The sequence below is a fragment of the Lygodium microphyllum genome, chromosome 1 (genome assembly GCF_053477565.2).
Source record: "Lygodium microphyllum isolate KBCC chromosome 1, Lygodium_microphyllum_v1.1.10, whole genome shotgun sequence".
NCBI classification, from domain to species: Eukaryota; Viridiplantae; Streptophyta; class Polypodiopsida; order Schizaeales; family Lygodiaceae; genus Lygodium; species Lygodium microphyllum.
In genome coordinates, this window is record NC_141135.1 from 180,302,388 (window position 1) to 180,309,472 (window position 7,085).

Sequence of the window (7,085 nt, forward strand, 5' to 3'; positions counted from 1 at the left end):
AAGTCCTGCATCGAACTAAGCGATAATGGAGTTACGAAACAATCCGTTTCAGTTTCTTTAAGCTGACGTCTATCAGACGTAGGGTTTCCTAGCTTTATTATTTTCTTTTAAGAAACTCAGGGACGAACCCTAGTTCTATTACATTTACGATTTACTGACCCTAAAATTCAGGGAATGTGGGCGAGTATTTAAGGTATAAACGTTTCTTGGATTTTTAAATCATTCCCAATGAATATTTTGCAGCATAGGTATTTCTAAGTTTATATTAATTTGGTTAACTTTTAGAAGGTAATATCGAGATCACCTCTGCACGATTTGTTATCTATGTGACCATTGATTTTTCAATCCTAAACTTTATTGATTTGAGGTTAGGTAAATTCAATTAATCTTCCTTTATCCTTGCGAACAAAACTCATGCCAAATAAGCAATGTTTTCCTTGCCAAGTTATGCAGTTAGCTATCATAACTTCCTAGAGTTTAAGCAACTTAAGAAACCTTTCATGAATTGCACCTTCCATGATGATTCGTTGTAAAAAGAATAGGGGTTAATAGTGCAAGATGCAGATTTATACCTTCTAGACTTAACCATACTACTTTAGTGGGTAAATAATCTTGCTCATAATTCGTTTCAATTCATAATGCTTTTTGAAGGAAAACTATGTTTATACTTTATTGATTTTTCATGTTTAATTAAACTAAATTCCTTCATCGTAAATAACTAGGACAAAATATATCTTATCCCTAACAATTCATCTTGTACGATTAAATTAAAACCGGTATAAAATTAAGAAGGAAAACCTGGGTTTGGGGTGAGATATCCACATGGATACTGGGAGATGACCCTCTCGCAGCTACTCCTTGGACTTTCTTAGGCGGCATCGCAGTTGTAGTCCTTCGAACATGGAAGCAGCTTTACACTCCTTTTCGAAATTCCACCGTCGCTTCAATACTCTTCTTCTCTTTTTCGAGGCAAGGAATCGTTAAGGGATTAACCACGAGAAGGGGGTAATAAGACCTTTAAGGTCTTAATTTCTTTGGGAGGGCAAGGTTTACAAAGCCTAAAGAAAAAGCCCTATAGGGATTTATACACGGTGAAAAGGGTGTGTGTGAGTGTGGTTTCAAAAACATATGAAGGGGCCTTGGGAGATCTTTGGGCATGGGAGTGAAGGGTATAGGAAGGGGGATTCTTGGAGAGGTTTTAGGACACGGGGTGAAAACGACTTAGGGGTTTAAAACCCGGGGGTGAAAGGGTAAAAGGGGAAAGGTGAAGGGTGAAGGGCTTATAGCACGGGGGGTTTAGGTGGGAATTTCAAGAAGAAGGGATTAAGGTGGAAATTTCAAGGAAAAAGGAAACTTGGGTGGAAGTTGCAAGAAGAAGGGGACTTATGTGGAACTTGCGAGGGAATGGGTATTTAAATCTCGAGTGGGGGGGGGGGGGGGGTATAAACCCACTTGGAGAAGGCTTGTGGAAGCCCACAAGAAAGGATTAAGGGGCTTGCAATATGAAAGGGCTTATAAGACCCTAAGGCATTTTATGGGGAAAAGACCACGCGGAGGATTTTTAAATCCTGGGGAGGGTGGAAAATAGGTTATAAAACCCTTTAAGAGGAAGGCTTATTAAAACCACGGAGGGGCTTAATGGTGTTTTTTTCAATATTGGTTGGGAACCCTGATGCCAGGAGGCATATTCCACGGTGGATTCCGTGAGGTTTTACGGTGGATTCCGTAAACTTAGATGACCGGGGCTCATACGCAAAGAGGATTCTTTGTGCGAGAAGTTGATGGGGACGCCTGTCCTTTTCGGGCGTTTCATTAATTTAGTGTGTACATGGGTGATTCCATAGCGGGTGATTCCGCAAAATGCATATTAAATTAATAAACGTTTATGAGTTTAGAGTGCGCACTCGTAATAAATTAAGGTTAGGATTTATTTCTAACCAGTTGATTTATTTATGTAGCTGAAGACTGCTAGGTATTCACTTTTGTCGGTTTAATTGTGTTATTTTACTAACGATTGTGAATGCTTCAGTTGATGTGTAGAGATAGCAGCAGTGGCGGAGGAAAGCATTGGAGTCTAGCGGGTTTCCGATCTTTGGACTATATTTTGATAGGCGCCACGCCTATATTTTGATTATGTCTATAGAGACATCGATTATTTATTATTATTTTGTATGTGCTTATGCGCCTGGATATGTTATTTTTATTTGGACATTGAGATTGGGCGTGCCAGACTCTTTGGGCACCGTCCATTAGCTTTATTTTCCTATTTTTGGTAGAAAGCAAACTCAAAAGCTAAAAGCTTGTCATATTTTTGTAATTGGGCTATTTTTGAGCAAAAAGATTGGAAATATATATTAAATACATGCTTTGTGAAGCGCTCACACAAGGCATGGGGGAGATTCAACCCAATTTGTCTCTTGTCTCATGTCGTGCTTGTTTTTACATTGGTTTTTGTGCTGAAAAGTAGAGTGCTTTGTTCTTGGGGAACTTTGGGAATTCACTACGTGAGCTACCTGCGTCCGATCTGCGCACCAGTGGTATCAGAGCGGAGCAGAGATCAAGGGCTTCCAATCGCTACCAATCTCGGGCGAAGGCGGAGCTCCAGGAACAAACGGCCTCTACAGTCAATCTCGTCGCGAACCGTCGATACAGGCAGACTTCTGGCGATCAAGAACCCCTGTTTCCACTCTCAGATTGCGAAGGACCACTCTCTGTCGGCGGAGGACCACTCCCTCATCTTCATGAACAAGTCGTGATAAACTAGTAAGAGCCATATCTATTTCTTCATTAAAAAAGCTTAGTTTTAAGCTTAAGAAGCTTATTAGCTTCAAAACGTCGAATCGAGGCAAGAGGAGGAGCATCCCGAAAATCACGCGGAATCAAAAACGGCCCCCCCCCACGATCAGAAAAAAACGGCGCCTTCTTAAGCTTATTAGCTTAAGCTTAATTTATTAAGCTTAAGTCATCAAGCTACTCTGCAAGTTCTACTGGGCAGACAAGTCTGCAAACTCTCGGTCACGCACTCCAGAAGACAAGTTTCGCAAGTCGACACTAATCAAGTACTGCAAGTCCTGCAAATCGGCTAAGTCCAGCAAGTCAACAACCCTGCAAGTCTGCTAAGTCTCCAACTCTGCAAGTCAGACTAAATCAGAACTGATTAACGCTCGAAACTCCTAGAAGACTTGTTCGTTTGCAAAAACTCAGAACTGGAAAGTTGTTTTCGCAGCAAGCTGTTCTACCTATCTACAAGTTCGTTGAAGTACTTTCAGCAAACGGAGACAGAAATATTTCAGAATTTCTGAAAATTGAAGAAGAAAATACCCAAAAATACATAGCCTTGTAACCCCAAATTTGAGCTACGCTCATCCCGCTAACTGATTTTGAGTGAGAAAGGTTTGTTGAGTTTTACAGGATGACTACCCCACATATGGATGATCCTATGGCTGAAGACGACCTACCCGAGCCTACCATGGAGCAAAAGCTGGATCTTATCATGTTGCAATTGGACGAAGAGCGAAGAGCTAGGCAAGCCTTGCAAGCGCAATTGACAAAGCTACAAGGAGCGTCCACTGATAAAGAAGAACCTCAAGCTGAAGATCTGATTCGCCGTACCATCGACGCCACTCTTGAAGCACAAACCATTCGCAAGGAATCCAAGATAAGTAAACGAAGTTTCAAGTTTCGCACTTTCAATGGCATAAGAGAAGGAAAGACTGTTTTATCATTCATTAGCCAGTTTGATGACTATTTCCATGAGGAAACTTATCCTGAGAAAGATAAAATCAAGTGTGTTACTAATCATCTGATAGATAGAGCATCACTTTGGTGGACTGTCGTCCGCAAGAGCATAGAATGTCCTGCTACATGGGAAGATTTCAAGAAGAAGTTCATGCAAAATTTCCTTCCACCGCAATTTCATGAGAAGGCTATCAAGCAATGGGATTTACTTCAACAACGCGACCGTGAGCCTATTCCACAGTATACAGAGCGTTTTTGGAATGCACTCTTACAGCTACGCATGCTTGAAGACGTACCAGAGACGACACATAAGCGGAAGTACATGTCTGGACTTCTTGGACATTACTACGCTGAGGTGAATATGTTCAAGCCTGCTACCCTTGAAGATGCCATCTCCTTAGCTCACGACACTGAAGATAAGTTACGTGGAAGAGATCGACGACCACAGCCATTCCAAGCAAACGGTAATTATGGATCTAAACAATTCAATTCAAATTTCAGAAGGTTTAATCCAGGTCGTTTCTCATCACCATCTTTCCGCAAGAATTGGCCTAAACCACCCGCATTACCATCCACTGTCAATCCAAATCCTAAGCCTATTCCACAAGCAAATTCAAATATACCTAGACTCCCAGCCATTGCAAATAATGTGACCAAAGCCAAGCCCATCGTATGCTACAAGTGTCACCAGCCAGGACATCTCGCAACAAATTGTCATTCAAAGAAGCCATCAGCACATATCAACTACCTTGGAGCTATGGACGAAGATGAGCATGAGGATATGCCAGATTTCACTGAAGAAGAAGATGATCCTACTACTACTTCCGACACTTTACCAGGTATGCCTACTTCACATTCATTATTGACTATGAAATGTATGGTGCATGGAAAAGAAAGAATTATATTACATGATGACGGTAGTACGCATGATTTTATTTCAGCAAAATTGGTAAAGGAATTGAAATTGCATACAGTACCTACGCACTATCGCATAAAAGCTGCATTTTTAGGCACTAGGTACAATGGCACGCAAGAAGTTCAAGATTTAGAAATTCAAATTGGTCCATATATTGAAAGAAGAAATTTCTTAGTTGTCCCATTACAGTCTAGCGACATTATTCTAGGAATGCCATGGAGACACCAACATAATCCCAATATAGATTATTCCACACACACAATGAATATAAATTTTCAGGGAAAATCTATTACCTTATTTGGTATGCATGCATCTCATATGTTTCCATTGCTTTCGCATACTCAAGCAAAACGTGCACTACGCAAGAACACTAAATCATATCTCATTTGGGTGAATGAATTGCACGCAAAAGAAACTCATATGCACCCTAGACATAAGGAATTTCTTGCATATTTTAAGGACTGTTTTGCAGAAGACCTACCACCAGGTTTACCTCCATCACGTCCAGAAGACCATAAGATTGACCTAATACCTGGCACACAACCACCTTGCAAAGCCCCATATAGGCATAATCAAATAGAGCAAAAAGAAATCCAGACTCAAGTAGAAGAATTACTAAATAGAGGTTTAATTCGACCTAGCAGTTCTCCATTCGGTGCACCTGTGCTCTTAGTCAAGAAAAAGAATAATACTTATCGGATGTGTATTGACTACCGAGCATTAAACAAGATCACTGTAAAGAATAGGTATCCTATACCTAGAGTTGATGACCTTATGGACAAACTGCAAGGATATTCTATATTTAGTAAAATTGACCTTAAGTCTGGATATCATCAGGTGAGGCTAGATAGATCCGACATATTTAAGACTGCATTCAGGACACAGTTTGGCCATTACGAATTCTTAGTTATGCCATTCGGATTAACTAATGCACCTGCCACTTTCAGTAGAATGATGAACCGTATTTTTCTAAAATATCAATATTGTGTGATTGTTTTCTTTGATGATATTTTAGTGTTCAGTCAAAGTGAAAAAGAGCATTATGAGCATTTATCATTAGTTTTTCAATTACTGAAAGAAAATCAATTGTTTGCAAATCCTGACAAGAGTGAATTCTTTAAGACAGAAATAGAATATCTAGGTCATATTGTATCAAAAGAAGGAATAAAAGTTGATCCTAAGAAAATTGATGCAATATTGCATTGGCCTATCCCTAAGAATGTACATGAATTACGTTCATTCCTTGGTCTTACTAGTTTCTATAGGAAGTTTGTACGTAATTTCTCATTACTTGCTTTACCACTAACCAAACTTCTTAAGAAAGGCATTGTTTATCAATGGACTGAAAACCAGCAGAAATCCTTTGAATTACTTAAACGTGCATTGACCAATGCCCCTGTCCTACAATTGCCTGACTTTAACAGACCATTCTTTTTAGTTGTGACTGATGCTAGCGGATCAGGAATAGGAGCCGTGCTAATGCAAGATAACCATCCAATAGCATATTCTAGTTCTAAGCTGAAACCCTCTGAGCTCAAATATTCCACTTATGACAAGGAACTTTTAGCAGTTGTTCAAGCATTGAAACAATGGAAGCATTATTTAATGGGTTCAGAATTCATGATAAAGACTGACCAGCAAAGCATTAGACATCTACTTAGCCAACCCCAAATTTCTGACCGCCATATCAAATGGGCTTCATTCATTCAAAGTTTTCATCCTATCATTCAATACCAACCTGGAAAAGAAAATGTAGTTGCTGATGCATTAAGTAGAAGACCTGCAATTCATAACATTTCTATCATATCTTTTGATTCTTTGATTGCTATGAAAGACACATATCACCAGGATATTACTTTTCATTCTGATTGGCAAAAATTAGTTCAAAATAATTTCATTCATGTTGATTCATTGTCATATAATGATGGATTTATGTTCTTTGAAAAGAGACTGTGTGTTACTATTCCATTCCGATCTTTTATTTTGAATGAAATTCATTGTCCCCCATATCAAGGTCATAGAGGTATCATTTCTACATTACGCATGTTAACTGAAGATTTTTATTGGCCGCATATGGATGCAGATGTGTCTAATTTTGTTTCTGAATGTCTGATTTGTCAAAGAATAAAGAGACATCATGGTAAACAGTATGGGTTATTAATGCCTTTATCTATTCCATCTAAACCTTGGGAACATATATCTATGGATTTCATTACTGGCTTACCAAATACTAAATCTAACCATGACATGATTTGGACAATTGTAGATAGATTTAGTAAGCAAGCATATTTCATTGCATGTAAGAAAACTTTAACAGCATCACAAGCAGCACAGTTATTTTTGAAAACTGTTTTTACTAACCATGGATTGCCGAAAGTGATTATTTCAGATAGAGATTCTAGATTTTGTAATAATTTCTGGATTACACTGT